The sequence below is a fragment of the Marmota monax genome, unplaced genomic scaffold, assembly GCF_021218885.2.
Source record: "Marmota monax isolate L192 unplaced genomic scaffold, Marmota_monax_Labrador192_F-V1.1 WCK01_AAM20220418_F8-fsc00015, whole genome shotgun sequence".
Classification (NCBI taxonomy): Eukaryota; Metazoa; Chordata; class Mammalia; order Rodentia; family Sciuridae; genus Marmota; species Marmota monax.
The window spans coordinates 15309739-15327850 of record NW_026692194.1 but is presented as its reverse complement, the minus strand read 5'-3'; positions in this window follow the sequence as shown (position 1 = coordinate 15327850).

The following is an 18112-nucleotide window of genomic DNA, read 5'->3' as shown; positions in this document are numbered from 1 at the left end:
AGGCAACAAAAAATACACTATATAAAGATCAATATGTAAATCATACTTATGTAATGCACATAATTATATGTGTACATAGTATGTAAAAAGATTTATGAATAGCATCTAAATTGTATAGTACATAAAGAGATATTTTCTATGGAAATAAAGAAATATGGGGCAAAATGGTTATGTTGTACAATTTTAAATAAAATACAGTAAGTTTCACTGACAAAATGAAAAGACCTAAAGTACTTGGGAGAATTAGTAATGGAGGTTTCTAAGCCATAATGCAAGGTGGTGGGGGTGTTACCGCTGTTGACAGGTGAGGAGTCCTTGCTTCCCCAATGTTGAAGAATAACACCAGAGAAGCATGCCAAGGCAAGGTCAGAGTGGGAAATTAGAAGTTTATTAAAGGACAGCAGAAAAGACTTCTCCCGGAGGAAGAAGGGGAACCAAGAGATGGAATCTGTGGAAGTGTGGGTTGTTTCCCCATTTTGTAGTTTTCGGTGATGGAATGTAGGTGGGAAGGCCCAAAGGGTTGGGGCACAGGTGGGTTAAAGAAGTAATCTGGGCAGGAAGGACTTCATTAACACTTCTTTGGGATGGGCTATCTTTAAATCTGCTGGGGCTGTTCATTAACACTTCTTTGGGATGGACTTTGGCCTTGGGCTTTTTCCTGGACTTTATTAACATTCCAGGAGAGTTGCTCAACTTTTCTGGGAATTCATTCTCAACATGGCCTCCATTTAGATTTCACTCCATATTAGACCCGATTTACCTAACTACACTGACTACCTAATTTTAAATCTGGCTTCAGGGGTGTGGCATTGTGTGTGGTTTCAGTAAGTCAAGGAATAGTGATGGAAAAAGAATCTAGAGGATATGAAGGTTCAGACCTTGTATGGTCTGGTGGGTACTTTAAAAACTTTGGCCAATACTCTGTAGAAAATGGAAATCCTCTATGTGGATTTGAACATAGGCATTATGATGGCTACCTCTGGCTGTAGTGCTGAAAACACCCTATACAGAGTGCAGAAAATTAAATCAGAAGCACAAAGATCTTTGAGGAGCTTATTGTAAATATGTAAATGAGGATCAAATGGTCATAAGTATTTTAGAAATACATGATTTTTCAATGTCCTTTAAGGATAGGAGCAAAATAATTGTATTCACTCATTCAGATAAACTTGAGTCTTTGTGGGCTCATTATGACTTAATGATCATAATGGTTAAAGTTTGAATTTTATTATCAGAGGCACTTGAGTTTGCTGTCCTTTAATGATTGTTTGACCTTGAACAAGTGAATTGACCTCTCTATCTCAGTTTCCACACTTTCAAAATTGCATTGCTACTATATATAAATTTATGATTCTGCCTTTTCAATTGTCATCTGTCTTTCAAGTTCCAGTTCTATATTTCTAAAATTTTCAATAACTTCTCAACCCAGTTATACCACAGAATTTGACATTCTGAATGTGTGTTTTTTAAAAAAGAATGTATTGTGGAAAAAGATGAAAAAAGATACAATATTCTAAATATCCCAGTAAAAAAAAACATGAAACTATTTTTTTAAACAAAATTTTGATCTACAAGAAAGTAAGAAAGTATTATGATTTTAAAAAAAGAAAAAGAAAGAAAACTTGCTGTATTTGGGAAAGCAGAAGCTTCAGATTCAGATTAGTACTAAGGTTAGACTCTGAGGAAAAGAAAGGGGAGAGTTACACAAAATCTTAGAACTTACTTTTTGATCATAATGTGGATTGAGAAAAAAATAATTGATAGAGAAATTGATATGATCAATGAAATAAGAGAAGGAACGAGATATTCATATACTTCATGGAACAAAGAAGAGATGTTTTGAAAGAATGAATTAACTAAATGTATTGAATGATTTGAAGCCATTTGTAAATGTGAAAAAAAGTACCTTGCATTTAATGATTTTCTAGACAATATTTTCTATAAAAGAGAAGTTGGGTGGGATCAGACTGCAAGGAAAGAAAAGGTATTAGAAGAGAAAGGTTTCTATGTGTTTGGGCAAGTGTGGTAGTTTAGGTTATAGAGTATTAATAGCATGTGGCTATTTTCAACTTTTATGGTGCCCTTTCAAAGGACAGTCCCACTAATTTCACAACAGCCCCAAGAGGCCAGTTAAGCAGAGAGAGCAACTTACATATCTATAGAACTGAAATAAATATCTATAGTCCAGAGTGTTTGTCACTAGACCACACTATTAATCACAAGAGGGACACTATGTTACTGCAAGGAATCTCTGTCATTGCTTTAATAAGAATATAGAGATGGATATTTTCAGTGGCAAAAACATGCCCCGGTCTAAGTACTTTTCAACTATAGATTGTGGTTCCAGAGATCACATTTGACAAAATATTAAAAACCCCTAAAGTCCTCAAAAGATGTCTATCAAACTCTCTTGAGGATTTGTTACATGTAATATCAGAGAATCTGAATGTTCTAGGGATGCCCAGGAAGGTATTTGGTGAAGAAAACTGAAAACTTTCAAGGACAAACCAACCACCAGCCCTGTTCTAAAGTGGGGAATGTGGTAATCGGGGTGTGTTCACAGACAACCTCTTCATACAGTACATTATTTTAATTCATATAGAAACTATGTACACAATATGCTTAGATAGGCAACAGTTTAAAAGTGTCTCTGATCATCACCTTTATCTAGAAAAGAGAATAGAAGCCCAAGACACCCATATATATTACATTGCATTGAGATGGATAATCTCTTTTATGGAAATTTACAATGTATATTTATTTATTTATTAATTTTTTTGAGTTAAAGGTGGACACAATACCTTTATTTTATTTATTTAAATGTGGTGCTGAGTATTGAACTCAGTGCCTCACATGAGCTAGGTGAGCACTCTATCTCTGAGCCACAACCTCAGCCCCTACAATGTATTTTGAAGGCCTTTTGCTGCCAGAACTGGGGTGGTTGAATGTGGATAGTTTGCCCAGTCAGGACACTAAACAGGGAATACAAAGTTATGGTATGTTTCATCCTTCTCTGGAATGAAGCACTTGCACTTAAAGGGTCAAGAGCTACACAAACTGTCCTTCCAAAATTAAAAAGATGGAGTCTTCCCTTGGCAACCTTGCTAGGGTCACTCCTATTGCTTAGTGTCTAATAACAGGGGTGTGGGGGCAGGTAGTAGGGGTAGATGGAGAGAAATCTTATGGCTACGCCTATCAATGCACAAAGATAGTGGAGCTTCCACAAATAAGATGAAGATTTCCACGAAGAGAGATTGACAAATGAAGCTACATTGGCACAAGTTAAGTACTAAAAAAAAAAAAAAATCAACATTTCTTATGAAGAAACAAGGCCAAAATTTTGGTACTACAATTGGGAAGGCTTTGTAACCATTGCACTGTTGCACAGCATAAGTAAAACTGCATCTAAATACTTCATTCTCCTGCAAGCTGTTATGACAGATATTTGGAGAAACATCTCTCAAAGAATTTGCTCCTAAATAACTCATCAATAGTAGTCAGAGTTTAATGGTTGCTTAGACTATACTGGGAGCTAACTAGTACCATTGAACATTCTGGAGACCATAATTTGCTATCCCAACAAACTATCTCAGATTTATTGTACACTTAAATCAAAACATGCTCCTTATATAGATTAAGCCCAGTCCACATGATTTAAATTTCACCATTTTTCTCAAAGAATGATACATAGCAATATTCTTTGTGAAATTTCCAATACATCCATATTTTCCTCATCTCTTCATAATGCCTTTCAGAAGTGGTTGTTAAAGTAGAGGGGGAGTAAGATGGGATCCCAATGATAAGGGCACTTAATTTGAGGTCAGATGGACTTCTCTTTTGTCATAGGCTTTAAAGTACATATTCACATGTTCAAAAGAGAAAAAAAAAAGGTTTTCTTAGATAAGATCAATCCCTCATCAGGTTCAGTGCTTAGCTAATGAATGGAGTGTGTGTTAAATTTCAGGACATGTCTGAAGAAGTCTCAGTAAAAGTCCTAGACAAAGAAGAAACTGAGGACACTTCATAAAGGAGATGATATTTTAACGTAATCCTAAAAGTTAAGTAGTTATTTGGATGAGGGATATAGGAGATATGAATATGTTTGGAAAAAGAAAAAAAAAATCAATCCTAACGTGGAATTCTGGGAGAGTTAATTCTATTCTTATATCTGGGGAAATGCAAGTAGTTGTCTTGAAGAGAGATTTTTTTTTTTTTTTTCTGGGATAGTGATAAGATATGAGCCAAGAGCTGTGAAACAGGGTCAGAACTTGACTTACTCTATCATTTCGGATTGAAATATACCAATGAACATATAGGTATTTTGGATGGTAATTCAAGAAGAGCTGACCTGCAGACTGAAACAGGATATTTTCAATTAGGGAATTAGCGAAAAGGAACACTAAGGATAAAAGGAGTTTCAAGTATTGATTCTAATAATTAGAGATGAGAATTGCTTTTTTAAAATTTGTTCTAATTAGTTATACATGACAATAGAATACACCTTGACATACATAAATGGAGAGTAACTTCTCATTCTTCTAATTGTACATGATGTAGAATCACACAGGTCGTGTAATCATATATGCACTTAGGGTGATAATGTCCAATTCATTCTACTGTCCTTCCTATCCCTATATCCCCTGCCCTCCTTTCACTCCCCTCTGCCTAATCCAAAATACTTCTGTTTTTCCTTAGCCCCACTCTGCCTTATTGTGAGTTAACATCCACATATCAGAGAAAACATGGGTGTTTTGAGGATTGGTTTATTTCGCTTAGCATGATATTCTCCAGCTCCATCCATTTATCTGCACTTGAATTGAGAATTGATTTTGTAACAGAACACATTGCTATAGTTTGGATCTGAAATGTCTTCCAAAAGCCTGTTTGTTAAAAGCTTGACCCCCAGTTTGCACTACTGGCAAGTGGTAAAACCTTTAAGAGGCGGTACCCAGTGGTAGGATTTTAAGTCACTGGGGGTGGTCTGACTTTTAAGGAAATTGTGGGATCCTGGTCTTTTCCTGTATCTCTCTTTGCTTCCTAGCTACCATGAGGTTAATAGCTTAAGCCCACAATGCACCCTGAACATGATGTTCTGCCTCTACATAGGCCCAGAAACAACAGAGTCCACAGACCATGAACTGAAAACAACCTTGAGCAAAAATAAATCTTTAGTCTTTTTAAGTTGGTTTATCCCAGGGATTTGTTGCAGTAACACAAAGCTAATACACATGTTAATACTCACAATAATTGTTTATGCCTCTGAGTCCCAAAAAGGAATCAAAAGAGAGATCTTGAAGTCCTATAGATTATGAGAAAATTCATAATAAGCTCTTCCCTGCCGTTTACTCTAGTCTTGTTTAGCATTAGATGTTGAGCAAACTAAAATACAAGTAGTGTCCCTCTGGTACATATAATAACTTGTGTCCTTTGTCTTAGACAAAAAAAAAATGATGTGTTTCAATACTGGTATTATTTATTGAATTATAATCTTCATCCTGCCCATATCAGAATCACCTAAGATGTAAATTAAATAACATATTTCTGATTTGCTCATCGATCTGAGTGAATTGGAATTAATGGGAATAATTTCAGGAAATCATATTGTAAAAATCACTTCAACTGATTTTTTTTATGGGAATAAGATCAAAGGCACATTTCCACGCTACAAATTCCAAGATAGATAGGGAGGGAATATCATGTCTATCAAGTTTACCATTTCTTCAAAGAGTAGCACAGGCTATTAATTAAAACCAATTTGCTGAGGAAATTAGTGAAATAAAGGGAAAAAGGTGAGTTAGCTATATCTTTTTGTCTTGTCTATTTCCAAATATACAGAGTAAAAGTGGCAGATACACAAATGCACAACTTTATTTCATCACACCAACCTTGTGTTTTCTAGAGTCAGAGGTGTACCATGGTAGTTCCAAAAGAAAACAGCTATAAGACAATGTTAGCCTTCAGAAAGCAATAAAAACTTAAAAGGTAATAAGTGTTTTTGGAAGTTTGCAAGGAAATGGTTCTTTTTCACATGGGTGTTTCAAAGGGGAACAAAGAGATGTTAATAAATTAAAAAAGAGAAAAATATATATATTCTTCAAATTACTCATTCTACTTACAACAAATAAATCTAATTGAACAAGTATATGCAAGTGTAGAGAAAAGTATGCACATTGCATTACTGTCTGTACTAGAAAAACAAAATATAACCAAGGGCATATTTGGGAAATGAATAATGATTCATTTATACTTTTGAAATGACTACAGCTACTACAAAAATATCAGATGAATATATTCTGATGTGTATATATAACAAAAATATCCAATTTTTAGTGAAAATCTTAGTGAATGGTATTATGCAAAACATAATATCATGTGTAAAATTATTTTTAAATTCATACGATCTTTATATTCCTAAAAAATATGTAGAAGTCCAAGAATAAAGTTATTAATAACTGTTATTTCTATAGAAAGATTTTGATAATGGGAAAGTAAGGTATATTTATTTTTACTCTTTGGTTGTTTTTAATTGTTTAATTTTCCTCTCATTAAGTAATATTAGTTTTATAGTAACAATTTAGTATAGACTTATTGATGAAGTATATCATGATGTATAGGAGATCCCATATTTTACCATAGATACTTTTTCAAATACAGAAAGAGTTAAATATAAAATAATTCAATACCTATATTAGTGGGAAAAGTAAGGGAAAAAAAAAAAACAGCATTTCTCCTCTGTTATATCCAAAAGGTAGGTATGGGAATACATGTGGTGGTATAGGAAAAAAAATGCACATATTTATCTGTCTACCTATCTATATACTCATCCATAACATTAATAACAACTCTTTTTGAGTAAGGGGATGCTGGCAATTTTCACTTTATTTATATTTATAAGTCATTCATACTACATATAATATTGTCATACATCATTATAAAATATTTTTATAATTTTATATATTATTATTTTTGTTTTTCATATTATGTCTGTTCCTAAATTTATGGAAACAAATTAAAGAAAAGCGATTTTCATTTTGTTTTAAAGAGTTTCTTAAAATGATCTGGATATTTGTATTACACTTCACCTCTAAATTGTTCAAAGCTATGTACACATGAAAAACATTCACCTGCAGGTCTCTTTCAAAATTCCAGCTAGTTAGATGAATATTCAATTTACATCAATTAACACTTAAGCTATTAGTTGAAATCCACTTAAATTTACCTCAGTTATTTTTAGAAACTGAATACATTTCATGTAATTTCTATCCTAAATTTAATGTTAACAAAAAATGCATGGCATCTTTTATTACTCCTCTGATATTAAGTTAATTATTTGTCAATTAGATTTATTCCTGTCATAATCATTAAAAGTTAATGTATTTCAGCCTTCTAATAGGATTCTTTTCCAAGCCAGTGGTGAAAAGCACAATTGATCCTCTCTCTGGTTCTTTCATCATTCATTGGGTCAAATAGTTAACCAGAGTGGAATCACTTTTAATTGCTATCATCTGTCAGCAGTTAACTCACCCACATTTTCTAGAGCTACTGTCAGATTCTTGAATTAAAAGATAGCAACAGTGTCTAATCGATTATAGTTTTAGCAATCATCAGATAGTCCAAGAAATCATGTGTTATGGTTTGGGCATAAGTGTCCTCCAGTAGCTCCTGTGTTAATGCAAGAATATTCAGAAATGTAATCATTATATTATGAGAGCTGAAAACAAATCAGTGGATACCAGTTTAAATGGACTGGCTGGGTGGTAACTGCAGGCTGTTATTAGAGGGAGTCATTGAGAGTGTGCTCTGGAAGTTTCATCCTCCCTGTAGCCCGCCTCCACCTCACCTCTTTGCTTCCTGGCTGCCAGGAGTGTAGCGGTGTTCCTTCTCACATGATTTTCTGCCTCGCCATGGGCCCAGAGCAATGGAGATGGCTGAACCTTTAAAACTGTAAGTCAGTATAAATATTTTCTTCTCTAAGTCGTTCTTTTCAGGGATTTTGGTCACAGCTACACAAAGCTAACACATCGTGTGATTTAGTGAACTAAAAGAATCATGATAAGTTATTTCTCATGTAAAAACATTTCCATAGAGCTTTTAGAATATTAGGTATGTCATTAGCAATATAGAGTAAGTAAAGATCACATTAATTTCAACAAATAAGCACTACTGGACTTCTAGTGTGCATGTAGTTATCTATTTTTATATCAAAGTAACCATGCATCTATATGGTCATTTTTTTTCTTTACACGTTTTATCAAACATTAAAAGAAAATAGTTAGATAATGTTTTGAAATATTGCCAAAATATAGAGCTGGATCCCCTCTTTGGAATCATTTTGAATCTTTATCTGCGAAGATTTTCAATTTTCAAGAACCAAGAGAAGATCTATGAAAGGTTTTTTATGGCCTAATTTTTTGATTTTCTCAGATAGTGTTCTGCAACCATAATATTTTTCAGAATGTGTGGTAATCTTGGATCCCTAGTCACTGTACTCCCACAAAGAGGCAGAGGCTAAGAATTTACAGCCAAATCACCAAAGCACGAGTGAGCAAGTGTTTCAAACAATGGAAGCATTGTGACCTTTTTAAAGATTATTTTATTGGAATATTTAGCCATGGTTTTCTTACATCACGCAAAATATACAGAAGAATGTCATCCAGTTACATACAATTTTTTACCTCATTTGGTTAAGAGGAATTTGTGACTCTAGTCTCCTATGGAAACATTAGATATGAGGTGAAGATAATTTTTTGGACAAAATCAATTTTTCACACAAAATCTAGCAATGTGTTTTTTCTTTCCTTGAGGAAATATGCTGCTAGGAATTGTTCAAATTTCTGACTTCCTCCTTCACTACTACTTGAAGAAGATCCCTCGTTTTAAAGAGCTAACATAATTAAGTTAGGCCCACCCAGATTGTCTATATTTTTTTTTTTAGGATCATCTAATTAGTACTTAAATGACAACTACAGAATCCCTTTACAACATTACCTAGATTAATATTTAGTTGAGTAACTGGGAAAATGTATGTGTATTCCAGACCTAGGAATTTTAGGGGCCATTTTAAAATTCTGCATAAATACATATATCATCTAACTTAGATATATTATTTGAGCAACACATAATTATATCTTTTATTACATAGAAAATAGTGGTCAGAGAGGCTCACAAAATGATTTAAGATTTCATAGGTTTATTGAGCATGGTTTTGGCTAGAGTTCTGCTTAAATATAATATTACTGAAATTTGAGATACTTAGCAGAGACTTTATGGAAGGGTAAGCATTAGATAGACCTGTAAAGACTGAAATTTATTTAATAATATGCAAAATATGGTGACTTTTCAGGTAAGAAAAAAAATCTGTGTAAGTGAAAGCAGAAGCATAATTAAAATCCTGGATCCTTTTGTAACTAGATTTCCAGTAGTAGAAAAAGAATCTGTGTTTGGAGAAAAAGGCAAGTGATACTAAAGGAACGGGTTTTGACCAAAAATAAATGATCCTCAATTCTTGACAAAGAAATTGTAAGATTTGTACTAGGATGAGGTTCTAGTGATTCTGATGATGATAACGAGCTGTATTGCTGTATTGTATGTTTATTTTCTTAACCAATTCAAAGACTCTAAACTGATTAGGAAATTTCATGAGGAAACCATGAATGGGAGCAGATACTAGCCTAAGCAGATCCAGATGTACCCAACTTCAGTTATGATAATCTCAGTTAAAATTATCTGCTTTTAGTTATTATGTAGTTCTATCAGCTAGTTGAGTCATATATCATAATATTGGGTTCATTCTCTCTGAGCTTTTAAAATAGACATGCAGTCATTCATTTTTTTTTTTTTACTAATATTTACTGAGTAACTTGTCTGAGCCAAGAATGGATGAATGTTTTATCACTGACCTTCAAAATTTTTGTATGTATTTAGAATGTGATGAATGTTATTCCACACAATAAATGAGTATGTCAACTTGGACTCATTTTGCACTTATAGACTACCCATATTTGTAGTAGGAGTTATGGGAAAAAATATAGTCTATGCCTTTGAGAGAACTGGGAGAATATTACAAAATACAGGAAATAATTAGGAATGATATAATATGCAAGGTGCTAAATATGGTGTACAAACTATAAGACTTATAGAAATGCTAAGGCAGACCCAAGGCAGGTAGATTCACAGTGAGGATCCCCTACAGGGTTAGCATTTAAACTGCCATCTTAAAGATAAGCAAGAGATAGCTCAATCATCAAGAACATTTCAAAAATCTACATAGCAGGGGAGAAATTAAGAGGATAAAGCTAGTCCATTTTAAAACCTGATGTTTAAATAAATAAGCTTCACAATTTCAGGATTGAAAAACTAGAGTGAGGACATTGACACTCTCAGTCTTAAAATACAATTCTCCAGCATTAATTTATGTAGTACATTTTAATTTTGTTTCCTAGTATGCCATGAGAAGTCTTTTAAAACACTGAACTAAAGAAAAAATGTAAGAATAGTAAAATTAATGTAATAGCTATGTCATTTAATTTTTAGTATTTTTGTGAGCTTTCATTCAGACTCCTAATTTATATCCTGTCACATCTCCCAGCATTAAATTTCAGGAAAATGGTTGAAGAAGTAAAGGTGACATTTTTCTCTTTATGAAAATTTGGTGAAATAAAATGTACTTTGGGAAGATGCAAGTCATTTATATTGTTTATTTGTTTGGAAGAAAAACCCAACAAAAACATAAAACAAAACAATTAATTACATTTAAGGGAAAAATTCAAGCAGTAGTTAAATGTCTTATGGCAGCATTTTTAGTGATTAAAAATGTAGGAAGTATTATGAACTTAGGTGAAAATAACCTAAAACCTAATAACTGAATAATTAATCTAGTAGTTCACATTTGAAAAATATCAGACATACTTAAAACATTTAGTTATTTACCGGGCCAGGCATGGAAAGACAAATAGTGCAATATTTCACTCCTGTGGAATCTAAAAAACATTAATCTCTAGGAGTAGAGAGTAGAATGGTACTTACCCAGGTCTGAGGTGGTTGGGGTCAGGGGAATTTGGGAAGATGGAGGTCAAAGGGTACAAAATTCAGGCTAGATGGGAGGAATAAATTCAAGAGATTATAGTTAATAATTATGTTATATCTTGAAAAATACTGAGAGTAGATTTTAAGTATCCTTACCACAAAAAATGACAGTTAACACATGTAATGCATGTGTTAATTAGCTTTATTTATCCATTCTATAATGTATATACTTTCCAAAGCATCATGTTGATAATGACAAATACATATAATTTCATCTGTAAATTTAAAAAAAAATGAAAAATGGTGAAAAACATGGACTTCAGGGAAATTAAATTTAAAAAATTATTGGATATTCACATTCTACAAACCAAAATATTGCTGGAGAATTCATAACAAACACTGAATCCTTTTAGGTATAAATTTAAGGCTAGAAATTAGGAACACAGAAAAATGTTAACAAAAATTGAGACGGACATTGAGAAACTCATGAAAAATATTAGAAGGGTGGTCTCCTCATTATACATAATTAAGATCCAAAGATACAGAATATATATCCAATGATAGTAGTTTAATATATAAATATGTAGAAGTAACCAGCTGTATAAAAGCAGTATTATTTAAAATTTTTGAGAATATATACAACAATATTATAATAGTGCGCACACACACACACACAGAAAAAAAAAACCTTATCAGAATTTGAACAATGATGGGAGAATTTAACAATTTCAGGCCATAAGCAGTCAAGATGTTTTTTTTTTAAATGAATTTATAGAGTGATTTAACAAAGTTAATGAAGTAGATTAAATAGAAACCTGTCTTAGTCTGTTTTTTTTTTTTCCCCACAGAAGGGATAATTTATAATGAACTGAAATTTATTGGCTCAGGGTTATGGAAGCTGGTAAGTCCAAGATCCAGAGGTTGGCATCTAAAAATGGCATTCTTGCTATAGCAGGCTGTGAGGGTCAGAGAGGGTCAGAAAGAGGGCAAAAATCTTCCTGCAGTAATAGCACTACTCCATCAATGAGGGATAAACACCTCCCAATGTCCCTCCTCCTAAAAATATTACAATGGCAATTAAATTTCAACATGAATTTCTTAGAGGAAATAATAATCTATAACTGTAACATAAATACTATATTTCCTATTTTTATTTATTTATGTTTATTATTTTAATTTTACCAATTTATAGTGTATAGTGTGATGACTCAGTAACTGTATACAATGTGTTATGATTACATCAGGGTAGTTAACATTTCCATCACCTTGATAATCTTTAATCTTTTTGATTAACACTGAATATTTTTACATATCTATGAGGTGCAGTGTGATATTTTAATTGCTTATGATATACTCACATAAGTGCATGGAGAGAAAAGATAAATTTAGAAAATAAGAAATTTATAAACCATATTCACTGATGATCATGGAATAAAATAAAAAAAGCTAACAACCACTAAAAGGCAATATTTTATTACCTTAATTTAACAAAGGCCATCATAAAACTACTTTAAAAGATCAAAATCATAAAGAAATATAAATCTACAATAAGCCTAAGAAATAAGAAAACAAAATAATAGCTATAAATGATAACTGCACAATATAACTGAATATTACATGCAATTCCAAATAAGTGAACTTGAAGTTCTTTATAAAATTCATGACTTTTCTTGGTAAATAGACATATATTCTAAGGGCTGGAGTTGTGGCTCAGTGGTAGAACACTTGCCTGGTATGTGTGAGGCCCTGGGTTTGATCTTCAGCACCACATATAAATAAATAAATAAATAAATAGATAGATAGATAGATAAAATAAGACATCCATTTACAACTAAAAAATATTTTAAAAAGAAGTATATTCCATTATGAACAGTAGAAATTTTAAATTTTTGCCCTCCTATACTACACTGATGTCAAATGTTTTGTAGATGAATAATTCCTATAATAAATTAGTCCTGAGCAAAACAAGAGATTTCCTTTAAAACTAAAGACATAATAATATTCATGCAAATTTTTATGTATATGCAACATTTTGAGTAGTTGCAAAATCTCCAAATAAATACTGGCCTTTCTTTAACAAATGAAATTCTATCAGCTTTAAAACTCCATTGGCATTGCTTCAAGACATCTTTCATTTTTTCTTTTCTTGACTTTGAAACATTATTTTTAAATTGGCAAATGATTGTGTATTTATGATGTACAATTTGATGTTTTTATGTATGCACACATTGTGAATTAATAGTCAAACTATTAATATTACTATTTTTCACATGCCAATTTTCTGTGTTGACAACATTTCACTTTGAGAAATTTTTAAATATAAGATACATTATTATTAACTATTGTTACTATTCTGTACAATAGAACTTATTCCTCTTATCTAGCAGAAGCTTTTATCTTTGACATTTCCCTATTGCCCCAAACTTAGCCTTTAATATCCACCATACTGATCTCTGTTTCTATGAGTTCTAGTTTTAGATTCCACCTGTAAGTGCAATCATGTAATATGTTTTTCCGTACCTGGCTTATTTCACTTAGTATAATGACTTCGGGATCATCTATGTTGTTCCTTTTGGCAAGATTTACTTCTTTATAGTGCTGAATAACATCCCATTGATTATATACATCACATTTTATTGTTTTTATTCATCCACTGATGAACACTTAGGTTGACTCCATATCTTGACTATTGTGAATAGTGCTGCAATAAACACGAAAGTGCATATAACTCTTCAATATACTGATTTTTCTTTCCTTTGTGTGTGTGTATGTGTGTGTGTGTCATGATTACATCAGAGTAGTTAACATTTCCATCACCATGGGTATATATGGCATTGCTGAATCATGTAGTAATGCTACTTTTAGTCTTTCAGACTCCTCCACACTTTTTTTCATAATAGCTGTAGTCATTGGCCTCTTCACCAAAAATTTGTGAGAATTCCCCTTTCTCTATATCTTTGCCAACACTTGCTATATTTTGTGTTTTTTATCATAGTCATACTAAGAAATGTAAGGCAATATCTCCTTGTAGATTTAAGTTTTTGTGTCCCTAGTTAGTGATGCTGAACTTTTTTTTTAAAAATAGATCTATTGGCCATTTGTGTATCTTCCTCTGGAACAGGGTGTTCTATTCAGTTCTTTTGCCCAATTTTAAATCTGGTTATTTGTTTTCTTGCTATTGAGTGTTCACTCTTAATTTTTGGTTTCTAGTTTATAAGTCTAGGCAGTATTTACTCTGGCTTTGATGACTACAATAACATCAAGTATTGCTCTTTTGCCCCAAGTCTCTAATATTTCCAATCTCTCCTACACATTATTTTCTAAACAGCCTTTTAAAAATAAATTTGTTACCCTTTCTGACCCTTACTCCAAGACTTTTCTTCTCTTTTTACTAACTGGCACTGAAAATGTTACTCTGTTTGCTATAACCTATCCTTAAAGCTTTATTTCACAGGTTTTGTGCAGACAACTCTAAACAAATTGTTCTTTTTACCATTCTCTAAAAAATTCATGAATATTCAAAACTCCATGGATTTGTTTAAGTTACTGGTTATTTCTTGCATGCTTTATTTCTCCCTTTCTGACTTTCAAACCCTTCTTATAGTTGAAATTTATCTTAAATCCTATAACTTATAAGAAAATTACCCACTTCTTTCAGTTGTACTCAATTTATTTCTCTCATTTACATACAACCTACTTTTTTCTGTATTATAGTACTTTTTCATTTCTCTTACACAAGTTAATAAAAAATGCATCTTCTCCCTTATATTGGTGTCCTGAAGAATATGTTAATCTAAATAGTAAGAGCAACAAATAATCCATATTTATGGAAGCTATCAGAATCTGCCACATTCAAATTTTTATTATTTATCAGAATTTGGTGGGTGTTATAAGAGGTAAATGCAATTAATTAGTCATCACATAAAGATTAGCACATGTATAATTTATCTATTACAATAACCTTCTCTCTTTTTTGCCAATATATTTTGCCCTATAACTTCAAAAAAGATTTATCCTTGTCCTAAAATCTAAGATAATTTTTTGCACCTTTACAGTGTGTTAGTAAGCTTTCCACTGCTATGACAAAATATCTGAGAAAAATCAACTTATAAGAAAATCAATTTGTTTTGGCTAATGGTTTCAGAAGTTTTTATCTGTGATTACTTGGTCCCATCACTTTTGAAAGGTAGAACATTATGCCAGGGAACACATGGAGTAGCAATCTTCTTACTTCATGATAGCTGCAACACAGGGGAGACTGAGCTTCCATTATGCCCTTCAAGGAAATGCCCCCAATAACCTAACTTCCTTCTACTAGGCCACTCTTCCTAAAGGTTTTATCACATCCCAATAGTGCCATTGGCTGGTCACCAATCCAGTGAACCACTCACTGAGGAGCATTTAAGATCCAAACCACAACCCTCAGGTATCACAATTTATTGTTCTATCTCCATTACACAGCAATGGTATGTAGCAAGTAATCTTGTTTTCTCAAATAAGACTGTAAACTTAGGCACTTGTTAAAGGTTTAGAAATGAATGGCATTAAATATAGTGATGGTAACTCATCTTAGAAAATTGGAATGATATTGAAAGTTTCAGTGATATAAAATAATGAGTGTACCTTTTTCCCCACATCCTCACCAACAGTTATCATTGTTTGTATGCATAACAGCTGCCATTCTGACTGGAGTGAGATGAAATCTTAGAGTGGTTTTAATTTGCATTTCTCTAATTGCTAGTGATGATGAACATTTTTTTCATGTATTTGTTGATTGATTGTGTATCATCTTCTAAGAAGTGTCTGTTCAGGTTCTTGGCCCATTTATTGGACATGAATTGGTGTGAATATACTTTGTATACAACCAGAGATATGAAAAATTGTGCTCTTTGTGTAATGCATTCTGCTGTCATATATAAGTAAAAATTTTTAAAAAGAGAGAGGAAGAGGAACAGACTGGGGTTCCATTGTCCCCTTCAAGGGCATGTCTTCAAAAACCTAAAACCTCTCACTCAGCCCCATCTCTTAAAGGTTCCACTGACAATGGAGTTTGAGAAAAAAATAAAACAAACAAACGAACAAACAAACAAACAAAATAGATATACATATATATATGTATATATATATAAAATAAAATAATGAGCATCTGATTTAAAAGCAGGAGAAAATAAAATTGGTCCTATGTTTAAAGATGTCACTGATTAAAAGGCTTCATTTCTAGTGGAATACATCATATTGTTCTGGACTGGTTTTATAGCTGTTTTCACATTACATTTAAATCTAAATCTAAGCATTTACTATGAGTCAAACAATGTTTGGGGATATGGCATACATCAACAGGCAAGATAATCAAACAAACTATTACTTTTGCTTTTGCTTTCACAAAGGTTGCATTAACAGTGGGTTTGCATGGTGGTGCATAAAATCAAACATGAGTTGCTAGTAAGAGGAATAAGCACAATGAACTGAAAAATTCAGGGCCCAACAGGGAGTGGTTTAATACTTATACTGGGATATTAACATGGCAAATGTACAAAGATATAGGAAATGAGTGAGCAAGTCACAAAGATTTCTGGAGGAAAAGAATTCCAGAAAAATGAAAGAACACTTGCAAATTCTGTAAGGTAAAACCAACTTGCTGTGTGACTGTGTTTCTTCCTTTTCTAAGGACCAGAAAGAAAACCAGTGTTGGTGGAGAAGTGTTAGGAAAAACACAGTAGAAATTGTAACTATTTAGATGTGGTACTTTAGGTGATTCTTCTTATTTCTTCCAGCTTTATTGAGGTAGAATTGGCATATAGAATACACATATATGATATGTGTGTATATGATTATCACCATCAAGCTAATTAACATACCATTATTTCACATGGTTAATTTTTAATTTTTTTTTAATACTTGTAGATGGACAGAATTCCTTTATTTAATTTGCTTATTTTTATGTGGTGCTGAGGATTGAACCCAGTGCCTCACACATGCTAGGATTCATCTAGTCACCATGCTGTACACTAGATATCCAGAACTTGTTCATCCTGCCTAACTGAAACTTCTTATCCTTTAACCAACATCTTCCCATTTCTCTCACCCTGACTCTTGGAAACTGATTTAAGTATCAAACTTTTAAAAACATTTGTCTGAATAATACTTTAAAACGGAGAAAGAAAATGAAGTAAAAAAGGCAGAAACCAGATCAGAGTCTAGCCTGCCACAGCAAGAATGGGCCTTTTGGTTCTTTCAATTCCTATAGATCTTTGCCAATTATTTAAAACTTGTCCTCGCTTAAGTGTTTTCCTTTTATGATTTTTAGGCTCAAATTAATATTTAGGAATCCAGGTTGGATTTGAAAAAGCAAATTTTTGGTTTGGCTAACAAATCAGGAAAAAAAAGAAAATAAATACATAACTCTATAGCCTGGATCTCTAAGCTTCTGTCTGAAAATATTTGACCCTACAATGTCATTGTTAGATGATACCTGACTGGTCAACTATACCACATTTAAATATTTAAGCAAAATAATGATGTTTTTCTTGTTTTTTATCCCACAAGGAATCATTAAAACACTCATGAACAGAGTTATTAAATCATAACATTAGATACCCCCTTTTCCAATAGTCCTTGGATAAAATTTTTTATGCACTGAAAAATTTTTGACATATTAATTTTGTGTTTTAATAACTTTAAAGTAAGAGACAATGGGGTAATACACAGTCTTAGATACAGTTCATAAAACATAGAAATTTGATTAAGAATTACAAGGACAGATAATTCTGAGATAACATTAGACCTAAAAAAAAAAACCCTGAAAAATATGTGGAGATTCTATGTCAGCTTTACTGAATTTTATTAAGTTGGCTTCCCATAAGAAAGAAGTTATACAGAATGAAACACACAAAATATGCTTCATTTTATATTGTTATTATTTTGCTAGAAAGACATTAGAATGACTTTATCTGAAATAATACTATTTTTTCCTTCTGAAAAAAAAATCAAAGTGTTAATAGTTTAATAGTAATTATCAAAATGTCATATTACCTAAATTAGAAATCTGACAACCCATAGGAGCAAGTTATAAGCTTAAAAAGCAAAT